Genomic DNA, 15000 nt, shown 5'->3' with positions numbered 1-15000 from the left:
ATGCGTTTCTTATCTCTTATCTTCTTCATTTGGAGCCTTGTAAACTTTGGGAGGAATTTTGTTTAGGTTTATCAGCGGGTATGTAGGTAGATAAAGAAACTGAAAGCAGGTTATTTTTCTAAGGCTTTGCTTCTGTTATGTTTGCTTAGCCACCAACCCACCCCCTCCCATTCCCACCCCTTCGCTCCCTTCCTTGTCCCTCGTGGCCTCCCCTTCACTCCCTTCCTTGTCCCTCGTGCCCGCCCCTTCACTCCCTTCCATAGGTTTCCATCTCTGTTCCTTCCCTTCCCTTCCTTCCCTTCTCTTATCCTATCCCTTAAAGTCCTCCATCTCAGACCCTTCACTCCTTCCCACTGTTTCTCTTCATTTCCAGTCCTTTTCTTTCCTTCCACTGCTTTCCATCCTCTCACCTTTCCTCTTTTCCTTCCCTTACCCTCCTTTTAAAGTCACTCCTCGTTCCCTTTAGTTTCCTTCCCCCTAACATTTTCACTTCCCTTGCCACCTGTCTCTCTTCTCCCACGGCTTCCTTCCTCTTTCCTCTCATTTGCTCCTCCCTCTCCTCTCCTACCGTTTTCCTCTTACTCCTTCTTCCTCTCCAGCACCAGCTCCTCCTCCTCTTCTTTCCTCTCCTCCTCCACCCACACCAAGGAAGGAGAAATGAAGCAAACTTACATAACGTTACTTGCTGATTATCTTGCCACGTCCGTCAAAGGCTGGAGAGCAAAACCAACACCTCCGTCGGTTCGAAAAACGTAGTAACAACTCGCCAATATTTTCAGCATGCAACGTTTTGTAATTTTCATCCTCTCCATAACTCGTTTCTTGTACACGTACGTACCTTCACCTTTCAAAATATTGGCTGGGTACTGGAGAGGGAGAAAAATGTACGTGTGTATGTATGTTTTCTCTCTCTCTCTCTCTCTCTCTCTCTCTCTCTCTCTCTCTCTCTCTCTCTCTCTCTCTCTCTCTCTCTCTCTCTCTCTCTCTCTCGTCCTTTTTCTCTATCGTTCTATTCATGGGTGTTAAAGTTTTAATAAGTGGTGGTGAGTGGTGGTGGTGGTGGTGGTGGTGGTAAATGTTTGCCTTTCTCGTCTTTTATTTATATATATGATTTAGGTCCAGGAGACTGTGTTCATCTCCTTTTTTTTCCTTTATTTTTGGGAGTTAGGGGGGACGGAGGCAGTGTGTGTGGTAATAACAACTGGTTCTCTCTCTCTCTCTCTCTCTCTCTCTCTCTCTCTCTCTCTCTCTCTCTCTCTCTCTCTCTCTCTCTCTCTCTCTCTCTCTCTCTCTCTCTCTTTCAACAGGTAATGTTACGTCAGTGTCTAGTCTCGTCTTAGTGGTGGTGATGGTGGTGGTGGTGGTGGTGATGATAGTAGTGCAAAAAAAAAAAAAAGGAAAAAAGGGAATAAAAACAAGCCTCAGTACACGACGACAAGGGAAAAGACAGCCGCAAAAAAAAAGGGACGCTAATGGAAATACCTGAGCGATCGAAGCGAGGCGGTGACGACACTCGGCTTGTGTTGTTTGGAAGCCAATTCATCACCGCCTGACTAGACCCATTTACAGAGTAGCCTTGGAACTCCCTCCTCCTCTTCTTCCTTCCTCTCTCGCTCTCTCTCTCCCCCATCTCTCTCTCTCTCTCTCTCTCTCTCTCTCTCTCTCTCTCTCTCTCTCTCTCTCTCTCTAACTCTCTCTCTTGATCCCTTCCCTTCCTTCCTCCTTTCCTCAGTCCTTTCTTCTTTCTTTCTTTCATTGCATCTTGTACGGCTTCTTTCTTCCTTTTCTCCTTTCTTTCTTCTTTCCTTACATCTTTCCTTCCTTCCCTCTTTCCTTTCTTCCTTCCTTCCTTTCTTCCTTCCTTCCTTCCTTCCCATACCATACCATACCACTTTTTTCTTCTTCCGTTTTCCTCCTTCCCAGTCTCTTTCATTCTCTCCTTTTATCAGTATTTCTTGTTCATTTCCCATCTCTCTCTCTCTCTCTCTCTCTCTCTCTCTCTCTCTCTCTCTCTCTCTCTCTCTCTCTCTCTCTCTCTCTCTCTCTGTGCGTGTGTCTTTTTCTTTCCTGTTCTTCTCTTTCTCCTATTTCTTCCTGTCACTCATCATCCCTCCCTTCCCCCTCTCAACCTTCCTCCTCCTCCTCCTCCTCCTCCTCCTCCTCCTCCTCCTCCTCCTCCTCCTCCTCTTCCTCCTCCTCCTCCTCTTCCTCCTCTTCCTCCTCCTCCTCCTCCTCTTCCTTCTTCTCCTCCTTGTCTTTTCCATCCTCCACTTCCTGCTTGTCCTTCCTCCTGCTTCTCCTCCTCTCCTTATTTTCTTTCTATCCTCCTGCTCCTCCTCCTCCTCCTCCTCCTCCTCCTCCTCCACACCTCACACTTTTTCTCGCACTCCTAAACACACCCGCCTTCATTCTAGGAAATATTAGATCATAGAAGAGTTCGATATTATTTTTTTGTGCTCTGCTTCTCGTTTTCTTTTTTCACAGAACCTCTCCGGCAGAGTTACCCGCAAGCCAACCTTCTTTCACCTTGGCCTCCACCTTCGTTACTCGTAGATTAGATATACTGGTGTTCTTGTACTGGTTCCCACAAACAGCCTCATTAGGACTAACAGGTCTGAGGGTTCTGTTTCTCTTTTGTTTTTGTTTTTTCTTTTTGTTTTTTGTGGTTTTGTTTTGCCTCCCGTGCTCTTTCTCTTCCTTCCTTCTCCTCCTCCTCCTCCGTTTCCTCTTCTCCCTTTTCGTCCTCCTTTTCCTACTGCTTTCTTTGTATGTCTTCCTTTCTCTCCTTCTCCTCCTCCTCCTCCTCCTCGTCCTTTTTTCCTCTACCTCTTTTCTTTCTCCCTTCCCATTTTTTTTTCTTTTCTTCTCTTACTAATCCTCCTCCTCCTCCTTCTTTTCATTCTCTCCTCCTCATCCTCCATTTTTCGTTCCCTCTCATCCCTCCTCTTATTTCTTCTTTTCCTAGTTTTTTTTTCTATCCTTTGTTCTTCTCCCCTTCTCCCCCTCACTCTTTTGGTATAACTCTCTCTCTCTCTCTCTCTCTCTCTCTCTCTCTCTCTCTCTCTCTCTCTCTCTCTCTCTCTCTCTCTCTCTCTCTCTCTCTCTCTCTCTCTCTCTCTCTCTCCGGATTGCTCACACTTTTTTTTCTTTTCTCCCCGGTTTCCCCTCTCTCTCTCCTTCCCTTCCTTCCCTCCTTCCCTCCATCCCTCTCATTCCCTCTCCCTCCCTCTCCTTCCCTCTCCCTCCATTTACTCCTCCACTTTATGGGAAAATTCCTCCTAAATCATATATAATGTGGAGCAAAAATGAAACTACTCAAAATGTGTTTCTGTGGAAAATTTGTGGGAAAAAGCTGACAAATATAAAACCGTATTTGTGTGGGTAACAGACAGACAGACAGACAGATAAACAGACTTGCAGAGACAGACACTTGGACAGACAGACAGACAGACAGGCAAGCAGACATGCAGGCAGACACTTAGACAAACAGACAAATAGATAGACTCACAGGGAGCCAGATACTTGGACAGACAGACATATAGACATACAGATAAAGGGACAGACTGACGGATGGACGGGCAGACCGTTATTATTGTTGTTGTTGTTGTTGTTGTTGTTGTTGTTATCTTCGTTGTCGTCGTCTTCGTCATCATCATCATGATCACCGTCAAGTATGTAAGGACACACACACACACACACACACACACACACACACACACACACACACACACACACACACACACACACACACAATTAACTTCAAACAAGCAATAGGAGCACCACGCCTTGATTTACCTATATATATATATATATATATATATATATATATATATATATATATATATATATATATATATATATATATATATATATATATATATATATATATATATATATATATATATATATATATATATATATATATATATATATATATATATATATATATATATATATACGAGTATAAAAGAAAGACTGACTAACTCTAACTGAATGACAGCTGATACAATATAAACACTGTTACTATTCCTTGTCTTGGTGGTAATCAGCTTCCATTATACAAATACCAAACATACATATACATAAAAACAGATACACACATTTACCTGTGACACAAGAACGACTGAGGAAATGACTTCTCTCTTTACGGGATGACAACTGATACAATACGAACACTGGTACTATTCCTTGTCATGGTGGAAATCAGACCAGACTCGGCCATCCACCTAGCGAGTCCCAGACAGCGTGGCGAGCGGCAGCCAGCCACGCCAGCCAGCCAAGCCAATCACTCAGTCGTTCACTCGCCTCTCCTCACACGTCACACACATTAACTCCAGGAAAAACGTGGGACTGGCACGAAAAAGTTTCCAAAAATGATGAGTGTCGTCGTCCACTGATCGCTGGCCCAGGAATGCGAGAGGGAGGGTGTGGAGGCGGCAGGTGGCGGGGTGACCTTCCTTAGACTTGCCGCTGGTGTCTGGGTGTCGAGTGGTGTGTGTGTGTCGAGGTGTTTTGGGGAGGTGGAGGGGACGGAGGGTGCTTGGAAATGAAAGGGTTGCGTGGTGACAGTGTGGTGCATGATTACACTACGTAGCTTCACCTCCCTCCCACTCCCGTACCATCCCCTTCATTTATTCTTTTTTATTGGTTCGTTTTGCTTCGTTCGTAATTTTCTCCTTCATTTTTATTTACTTACCCAATGATTTTTTAAAGGGTGTAACATGTCTTGCCGCGAGTGGTGCCCTTCGCCTTAAGTGTCGCGACCAAGGTCATCGTCTCCTCTCGGATGTTTATTCTGTGTTCTTTAAGGTTGACAGCATTGCGGCGGCGCCTTTGACACTCTTCCCTCTGACCACTTGGGCTGTGTGTCTCCTCACCTTCATCGCCGCCGCCTCGCATCACCGTCACCCACGCAGTCACTACTAACCTCGACCTTTTATTTACTTTTATCGTAACCTTCCTCTTCCACCACGTGCCGTCCTTCTGGCCGCCTCCCCTCCTCCTCCTCCTCGTCCTTCTCCTCCTCCTCCTCCGCCTCCTCCTCCTTCGCCTCCGCCTTCTCTACCACCACCCTTCTTCAATAGCAAACGCTCCTCCTCAGCTTTGTTTCAATACAGTTCTCATACTATAATTTCCTTTCATACATTTCCATCGGCTCCCTCCGCCACTTTGGAGTAATTTCAAGTTTCTGTGTCTCCCCCACTTTTGTCTTTTGTGTTTCGATGTTCGGGCCTTTAAGTAACATCATAAAGCTGCCGTTCATTTACCGGATTGCCTCGGGTTCTAGTCCCCTCCACAACCCAGAGAGAGGACTCAGAGGTGCATGCAGCCGCCAGGGAAACGAGGCTGCTGGTCTGGGCCTCCTTATCACAGGGAGAGTCTCGCTGAAGGAGCTGATCAAGGACATCCCGAGTCTTGAACCCAACTTTTTTTTTTTTTTTACGTACGTACATATATGGAAGCAAGCTGAGAGCCGGACAAGTAAAACAAAAGTGTTCGCTGTTGTTGATGCTCCATAAGGAAATAGCCGGAGTCGTATATCCAAATGCTCGAATGAATATTTTTAGATGGTCTTCTTTTGGAGTTTCTGGTCTGCTGGCCGTGGTGTCTCGCTATAAGAAATGGGGACGAGTCAGAGAAGGAAAGAATGAAGGAAGGAAGGAAGGAAGGGACTGTATTGTGGCGTTTATGTTGATGAATTGTGGCGGAGAGAACAATGATGGAACGAGGTTTGTGTGGGGATGCCGCGCTGCTCCTTATGGTGATGAGTCCCGGTGATGTGTGTGGCTGGTGACAATGAGGACTCGTGAGGTGTTGGTGAGGATGATGAGCGCACCGCCTGCTTCAGATAAATACCACTGCTTGATGTTTTGATGATGGAGTTTGCAGCGAGGTAAGAGTTCAAGTTTGAGGTGGAGGAGAGAGGGGTGGCGGGGGTAGTGCTGGTGGTGGTGGTGGTGGTGGTGGTGAATATGAAAATGAATATGAGGCGGAGGCAACCCCACTGATAGTAATGGTGAGGAAGTCAGTGGTGGTGATGGATTGTTAGAAGTAATAGGTGGTGCTTCTCTTTTTCTCTCCACCTAAGAACATCTCACATCCTCCACTACTAACACTGCTTATTTGCCTTCGATCCACCCACCACCACCACCACCACCCACGCCAGCCCCACCACTGACACCTACCATTGTGGAAACTCGCACTTGGACTCCACCTGTGACCCTTTAATCCCGCAGTGTTTTTGTGGCTCACGTTGTCACCTGAGGACTATCCCGGCAATGGTGACGGGGCCATTGTACCCCGGACGGACCCTCGCCCCGCCCTGGGCTGCACGGGAGCTCCACGTCCCCCTCGGCCGTCGCTCCCACAGTCGTCGTCATTCCTGGGGTGTGGTAGCGCGGTGGTTATAATCCTCTGAGGAATTCCTGCGGTTGTGGGGTTCGATCCCAAGAAGTGAGGGGACTGCAACTGCTGATTGATAATTTATACATGCAACTCACCACCCGCTCTCCTTCTCTGCCCCCTTGTCTCCTTCCCCCCTCCGTCTGTTGTCTTGTTGGCAGTTGTCTCATCCTTCTAGTCCCTTGTTATCGTTTGTTTTTGGAGCAGGACGAGATCATGGCATGTTTGTGGATTTGTTTTAGCAGCGGCAGGTGACACAGAGTGAGTGTGTGTGCGCCTGTGAGTGGCGGCGAGGCTGTGTTGTGCAGGTGGGGGAGGGGAATCTCTTTACCACTGCTTTTTGTTGCTGATAATGTCGTCGTGATTGATTTTATTGCTAGCAGTGTTGCTTTTTATGTTAACCTTTTATCTGTTTGCGGTTTCTTTTGCGTGAGTTTCCGCTGTTGTCAATGAAATGTTTCGGTGCTTGTCATGATTACGCCTGAACACGATCACAATGCAGCGCTTTTCTTCTTGTCGGCCCGACACGCGACGCAACGCAGGACAGTCACCCCGAGTCGGAGTTTCATGACCATATTATTTACGTTATATCGATGAGGTTAGTGCCCGTTCACCCGTGACGACCTGCGTGACGTCAGCACCGTAACTTTGTATTTTAGTCCAGCAGAACTGCTGCGTCCCTAAAAGCCCTCCAGTGCCTCAGTATTTGGTTTGTGTGGAGTCTCGATTGACGCGATGGCTCCCCGACCCTCAGTCACAGCCCACCAGGACGAGGCCTCACTCAGCCCCGATCGTAATGCAAAACCGTGTCTGCTCGTGTAATGTAATACCCAGCTTGAGGTGAGGGTGGTGCTGGTGGCGGTTTACCCAGGAGAGGGAGGAGAGAACCACACTGGGGCGTGGTGGCACAGGCAGGAGGGAGCTCTACTGGGCAAGGAGGGGTTGTGCGGGCCAGCGACACTCAGGGTACAGGACTCCCCGCCGATAAGGTGACACACGAGACGCGGGACCAGTAGCCGCTTGTCGGGGAGCTTCCCAGATCGCTTCAGGCTTCTGGAGAAAATCTTGATGTTCTTTATCAACACAAACATGTTCAGAGCGGTGACTAAGTGGGGGGAAGATTAAGGTCAGGGTTAGGTCTCCTAGCAGCAGCCTTACTGTAACAGCCTTGGGTTTTTCCGCTCGACATCTGTTACAATATCATGAAAAGGAATAAGATCCCTGTGAACAACTCGACAAAGCTTAATGAAGATATCGCTCGTGATCTTCACCTTGAGCTGTACAACAATTTCACTTCCAAATAAGTACGATTGTAGGTGGCATCGACCTCATTTTTCTTCAGACCACAAACGAAACTTCACGTTTACAATTTCTACCGATAAAGGAGGTTGGCCAAGTTCCTGGAAAACACAAAAATGTCTTCTTGATTTCTGCACCTCAAAAAAAAATTGTATAGTAAAGGAATCCACTCAAGTTGGTCAATTTAGTTGCAATAGTGTCTTGATATTTCTCTCCAAAATAATTCAAGTTACAGAAATGTAGAAATTCGAAACAAGCAGGATATTCTAGTCTACCAGTGAAAGGGATGAAACATGAAAGAATAAAGATATTGATTGACTCTTGTATCATTTAGGACAGAATCCGAATGAGAGACATCATTATAATGACTTGTGAAGCGAGGACGTGAGATGAGGACAGGGCGGCATGCAGTTAGCAAGTTCATAAGAGAAGGAACCCTAGAAATACCAGCAGAGGATAATAAGATATGCAACGTTGTGGTGGAGTGTGAGAGAAGGGGAGCTGATGAGAGGAGAAACTTTTGGTTCCAATCTGTTTAACATAGCTTTGTGAGTGTAATACCTGCACCTCTTATATGGAAACTGCACTCTATATAAGGACGGATAAGATCCCTTTATAGAGTTAACATCTGAAAGGAGGAATAATGTGGCGGAGACAAAATGAATTACCTAACTTTCTGAAGTGTTTTTTTGGCAAGATTTTTTTTTTTTTTTTTTTTTTTGGACACCTAAGGTTAAATGTAGAGGACAGCTGGGTGTCATTAAAGAAGAAGAGATTGTGTGGAAAGATCTATCGAGTAAACAGATGATGCAATGGTGTTTTCGATGCGTTGTGCCATACAAGGTTAGCCTGTTCCATTTTTCATAATGCACTACGTAACAAAAGTATACATCGGTAATAGTGTTCATTATGCATATGCTCTAACGTGCAATGATTCAGAAAAAAATTATAATCGCATACATATTTACTAAACTTAAGTCAGCCTCAACACTGTACACTTTCCAACATTCACTTTATCCTTGATGGCAGCTCTTAAAAGTGGAAAGGGGCCGCGCAACGCCCTGCCGCAGTTCCGGTCCTAACTCAGGAGCCTGAGTGCAGTGCATTTCTAATCTGATCCATTCACAGCGGCACTCCACCCAGCGCCCCGCACCTCGCCCCCGTCGGTGAGCTTGATTGTGCTGTTCTCGTCTCATTGTTTCCCTTATCATGACAATACCATTATTTCTTCTTTCTCTCCTCACCAGGTACGCGGCCCCTCCCTGCCAGCCAGCTGTTTGTGCTCCACCTTTCTTCCTTTCTCCTGCAACCCCTTGTCCTCCTCCTCCTCCTCCTCTTCCTCGGTGAGAGAGGGTGAGAGGGGCGAGGACCATCCGGGCACTCGAAGGACACACACATACACTCACACACACGCACAGGTGCTGAAGACACGTCACGTCACAGGTAAGTCTCCTTCCTCCTCCACAAAACGTAACTTCCGCCACGCTCATGGTCACTGAAATCCGGTATTTGATTATATGGTGGAGACTTTTTGCTCTTTTTCTTCTCCAAGGTAAAGTCAGGTGTTAGGTGAAAAAGGAGAAAATTCCCTCCTTATTAGTCTCCTTCTCCTCCTCCTCCTCCTCCTCGTCCTCCTCCTCCCACTACTTCGCCACAACTTCCACCTCCACCACCATCACCTCCATCTTTTCTTCCTCCTCCTCCTCTCCCTCCTCATCCCCCTCCTCCTCCTCCTCCTCCTCCCAGACGCTGCAGTAATAGCACTGATACTTGTTATTATTAGCTGAGTGGAGAGATCAGCGTATCATATCCTTTTTCATCTTCCACTATCATTTTTACGGTACTGTCAACGCTTTCTTTTGATTCCTCTCACATTTACAAGCTGGATAATGTTCGTACTCGTGTATCATGTAGGATCCACAAACAACCTCGTAAGGACAAATACGAGTGATGCACTTTGTTTTATCCCTTGCATACGTTATATGTTCTCCTTCATGCCTTCCCTGTTTTGGTAGAGTTACAGCGTGAAAGTATATAAATATTTAAGAATTTTAATGTAAGAAAATGAAGGAAGCTAGTAGAAGTTATAATTTGTTTAACTAATTCTCTTTTTTTCTGTTTAACTTATTCCTTTTTTTTTTCCGCTCAATTTAAAGATGTAATTCGCAATATTTGTTTTGACATGAACGATGCAATGCGATCTTTCCTGTGTGTGTGTGTGTGTGTGTGTGTGTGTGTGTGTGTGTGTGTGTGTGTGTGTGTGTGTGTGTGTTGTGTGCGCGCGCGATGAGAAAGAGAGAACCCCCTCATATAACAAGATCACTAAATCATAATCCCAGCATGAGGTTTATTAACTAACACTGCTACCCGGCTACCTCGCGTCCCCATCTATTATCATCCACCTCTCGCTCGACACTTCTGCTCAGCCAGTCCCCAGTCACCGCCCACGCTCCCCTCAGCAGTGGGGCGTTAGGGCGTGATATCAGGAAGTGCCTCTCTCGGCCCCCTCGACTCCCTTGGGTCTCTTGGCTCCCTCCCTTCTTTCCCCATCTTCGCATCACATTAGCATAAGCCTGCATGGGAGGGTGGCGTGAGAGATTGGCAGGGAGTGTTGGTGGCAAAGCAAGGGAGTGGAAGCATTAAGATTGTTTTGCTCTCTCTCTCTCTCTCTCTCTCTCTCTCTCTCTCTCTCTCTCTCTCTCTCTCTCTCTCTCTCTCTCTCTCTCTCTCTCTCTCTCTCTCTCTCTCTCTCTCTCTCTCTCTGGTAAATGGATATGTAGACCGATATATAAAAAGGAAGATGAACGATGTAGCTGTACATAAATAGATTAATAAGGCTAGATAGATAAATAGATTGACATAGTTACAAACACATATACAAACATTGACAGATAGATAGATAGATAAATAGATAAATATAGGTAATTGGCAGGTAAGCGAAACTCTTTCCGTGAAGGACAAAAGTCAGTGCTTTCACTTTGCACTTTGTATCTGATTTATCATCATGTGGAGGAGTCGACGTGTGTGTGTGTGTGTGTGTGTGTGTGTGTGTGTGTTGTGTCTGTGTGTATGTGTGCGTGTGTGTGAAGATAGATAAAATCTTTCACTGATAGATATCTGGAAGGATAGACATATATGGAAATAGCAAAGCAGAGAGAGAGAGAGAGAGAGAGAGAGAGAGAGAGAGAGAGAGAGAGAGAGAGAGAGAGAGAGAGAGAGAGAGAGAGAGAGAGGGGGGAAATAAAGTAGTGGGTGGTACTAGATGAACATATTTTTCTCCTTAAGCGATCAAACTCATTGCTTTCACTTTGCAAATACCATGTGGGTGTGTTGACTGGGTGGACACGCCCTGCACGTGGGGCCCATGAGGACAGGTGGCGCTCCATTCCACCCCTTTGAGCGCCGCTTACCTGCACGCCGTCCAATTACTTTAAGCATAACCGCGCGCCACCTAATTAACCTTCACTTCTTGTCGATATAGGCGCGGCAGGTAAGCGTGGCCAGAACAAGTCTATCTTTATAAAACTTTACATTTACTGGCACATGATGCAACGCCGGCGCCTTCTGCGGCCTAATGGCGCGCCGGTGGATTGATGCAAGCAAACAGGCACAAAAAGAGAGAGAAGAAAAAGATAGGAAAAAAATGTTCATACTGGAGGTGAAAGAGTGGTGGACGAGTGGAAGGAGGAAGCAGACGAAGAGAAGGAGTTGAGATGAGGTCAGGGGTCACGAGGCCCAGCTGGCGCTCGCCTGACCCACATGTTCGCCGCTGGTACAAGGAGGAGGAGGAGGAGGAGGAGCAGAGGGGAGCGGCTTCACCTGGGAGAGGGAAGGCCGCCACCACGACTCCCTTTTCACCCCCTTCACCCCTTCGCCGCCTTGGTGTGCTGGACGCCCCTTTCTCCTCTCCCCCGAGTACTCTCCTCCTGCTGTATCCGCTATTTGTATTCCTTTGTTGCCTTCTACCTGGTCACCGCCTCGCCCGTAGTCCTCTGTTATTACGTAATTGCCTCCGCATATTAAGATAGATAGACTGACGGACAGACAAATGAGTGAAGTGATGATAAGATAAATGAACAGGTATGCAAATGGATGGACTGTTCAATTAAATGATAAACAGAGTGACCGACTGATTAATTGATTGACTGATCGACCGTTCGTTAGTGCGCTCGAAGAAGGAATTGGGATGGGAAAAAAAATAATCATTAGCCATGTTAACGAGATAAAAGTTGAAGTTGTAACCTGTGGTGGAGAAAGTAAACTCACTTTCCAAACCTGTGACCTCACTTTCATACATGTCATCAGTAGAGGTACATTACAGGAGCCCGTCTTCTCTCTCTCTCTCTCTCTCTCTCTCTCTCTCTCTCTCTCTCTCTCTCTCTCTCTCTCTCTCTCTCTCTCTCTCTCTCTCTCTCTCTCTCTCTCTCTCTCTCTCTCTCTCTCTCTCTCCTTTTTTATTCACAAGTAGTAGTCGTGGCTCAGTGAGTGGCTGGCTGGTGACGTGTACTGGTGATCGCCTGATTGGCACGGCATGGCTGGAGGGCTGAGGCCGAGGACGGAGTGTGTGTGTGTGTCGTTGTCTCTGTGATGAGATACTGGTGAAAGTGACTCGGCTGTTTTCGAATGAGGTGAGTTGCAGGGCAGTGAGTGCCTTTAATTACCTCCATTGTTATGAGATACAGGTGCACATGACAGGTGACAGGCGACTTGCTTATTTCACCGGTCAGGTGAATGCGAGTGAGAGATAGAGAGTACGTGGTGCTCATGTTGTTCCCAATGTGATGATGTACAGGTGAGAGAGGCTTGATTATTTCGCTTGTAATGATATACAGGTGAGGAGAGGTTAATAGGATGGATAATTCAGACCCCTACTTGTTGTTGTTGCTCTACCTTCGGATGAACTTACACGCCCGCCCATTTTTTGTGCCTCTTTCTCGTCCAGTTTCTCTGCTGCCTTGAAACTAAACAGGTGATATCTTCCACTCCAGGCACAGGTGGTGTAACTGAGCCTGTGAAGGAATAAAAGGCATATTTTTATTCAGGTCAAGTGAGGTAACATAAAATCAGCTCGGTCTGCCGTGGAAATTAAAGCAGCAAGTGACAAGAGCGATGATGGTGATGTCACGCCTCGTCCAGGTGAGACTGTCATCACTGCTTCACGCGCCTCGTCACCTGCAAGGCCTTCAGAGAGTCGGTATTTGAGAAGACCGTCAAGGCGCGAGATGCTGTCGAAGATCAGATAGAGGCGCATCACTCCCGCCCTCTTCATTTTATTGCTAACTCCATCAGCTTCTTGAGATTTATGATAGCGTTCAACGTGGCGATAAACTTAGGCGAGTTGTTACCGATGAGGCAGCCGCTAACCTCCTTTGATATGTTGTCGCTTGAAGGGCCTCACTGATGGCGGGGCTAAACCTGTCCTGGACACCCTCGGGACCGCCGCGGCCGCCGTGCCGCCGCCTCCCCACACTGCAGGTCCATTGTGCGGAAAGTGAAACTGCCCTTCTCTGCCTGATTTGTGAGGGTCGCTCCCAACTCCTGCATGTACTCTTATATTTGAAGTTGCAGTGAATGCATCCCTGGTTAAGACAAGAGAGAAAAAGGAAAGTTTTACGCCTTGAAAGAAGACTGCTTTTTTTTTTTTTTTTCAGTCAGCCACTTGTCGTCTTTAAGAATTTCTTAGAGACTCCACCGGCCCAGACTGGCTGAATACTCGCGTGCGCCACACACAGACCGCGGCCATTGTGTCACCACCAGTTTTGCCAAAGCAGCTTTTCCAGTCGAGTTATGTTAATGAAAGTGTCGCTAATACACACTTGTACAAATCCTATTTGAAACTTAATCTTAAATATATCTTTTGGCTTTTGCCTTATTCAAACTTGTTATAATTCTATTTACTCGCAGATATTGCTGTCTCAGATTTTATCTATCTTATTTTCTTTCGTTACATTTTATGCGCTTAGCTCTTATTTTTATTGATTTTTTAATTTCTTTGCTTATTTACCTCATGTTTTATTTCCCTCTACATTTTTGTAAAGTATCTGTATCATAAGATGCTATAAGGTCCATTTCCGCCGAGGACAGGTGTATGTAGCGGTACCTGAGAATTTATCTCCTGGCGCGGACGCCCCGCCGCTGCCGACCACCACACGCCAGCCTCGCGCCACGGGGAACACGCGGGTGAACGAACCTGCGGCGTGCTGGAAGGAGGCTGTGCATGGCGGCCGGGCATGAGTTACACCCCAAGCCACCCCCGTCATGCAGGCCCGACGCTTGGCCCCGGTACCCTCACCTCCTTTCCGTGGCGGTGGGAGTGGCGCGCCGCCCCGTCAGGAGAGTGAGTAGGGAAGACCGTGGGTCTGGCTAGTAATTGGGAGGTTGGTGTTCCATGCCCCAGATGTTATATATGAGCAGCAGCCAAAGGGCCGCTACCCACGCAACGCAGTGACGGAGGTGGCGGCTCTAAAAATAGTAAAGCACGTTGACATTTGGCGCTGCTTTCTTCCCTTTAACATTTGACCCGGTGAGTGTGACAGGTCAGGCAGCCCGCCTCCTCTACGGGCACACGTCATGTCTACTGCAGATTGTGTCACCTGTGAATCACACCTTCCCCACACCACATTCCCACACATGGCGTCACGGTCAAAGTGCAATAGACAACATGAAACCTTTTTTTTATCCTCTCTCTCTCTCTCTCTCTCTCTCTCTCTCTCTCTCTCTCTCTCTCTCTCTCTCTCTCTCTCTCTCTCTCTCTCTCTCTCTCTCTCTCTCTCTCTCTCTCGTTCATGAAGACAATAGTGTTTGTGTTGGCAAGTGAACTCCTGCCGCGCCTTTATCCACCACTGCTCCACAGACTTGGCCAACGCGCCACGTGTCGCGCCGTCCCACGACACGATGGCGTAATGAGAGCAAGTCTGAAGATTGATATTTCAAGGAAGAACTTCACAGAGAGGCGAGAGACAGCGTACTTTCCCATTTACAGAGAACTTGTGACGCCGCGACATTCTTTGTCACTGAAGATAGAACCTGATCGTTGCGACACAATCGGGGAGCGCAACGACTTCCTCCTGACAGACGTGTTGCTTTTCTATATTATGAAACACTGACAGGAAATTATGATGGTGGAAGAAGATCACAATTGGATGTTCTGTTCTCCGCGCACTGCCCGAGTATCGCCAGTGACTTATCCCTCCCTGCCATCCCCCTCCGGCAGTGTCCGTACAGTACCTCCTGACCATCTGTTCTCTTCGTTCCTGGATGCACCTCATGTTTTTTTTTTTCTTTTTTTGCAGCACAAGT

General features: G+C 47.0%; 1 protein-coding gene across 8 annotated transcripts in view; it reads left to right on the top strand.

The window, feature by feature from the left end:
* LOC135104149 (uncharacterized) overlaps positions 1 to 15000 on the top strand; it is a 156874-nt gene that overhangs the window by 84826 nt on the left and 57048 nt on the right. For 7 of the 8 annotated variants that reach the window (XM_064011256.1, XM_064011239.1, XM_064011219.1 and 4 more), the window contains one exon: positions 8949 to 9144. The exons of the other annotated variant lie outside the window; for it this stretch is intronic. The gene's annotated coding sequence lies outside the window, so the exon portion shown is untranslated. The remainder of the gene's footprint in view (positions 1 to 8948; positions 9145 to 15000) is intronic. 8 annotated transcript variants of the gene reach the window in all.

This window comes from Scylla paramamosain, chromosome 1 (genome assembly GCF_035594125.1).
Source record: "Scylla paramamosain isolate STU-SP2022 chromosome 1, ASM3559412v1, whole genome shotgun sequence".
In the NCBI taxonomy this organism is placed as follows: domain Eukaryota; kingdom Metazoa; phylum Arthropoda; class Malacostraca; order Decapoda; family Portunidae; genus Scylla; species Scylla paramamosain.
The sequence above is the reverse complement of the archived record's forward strand: the minus strand, read 5'-3'. Positions and strand labels throughout refer to the sequence as shown.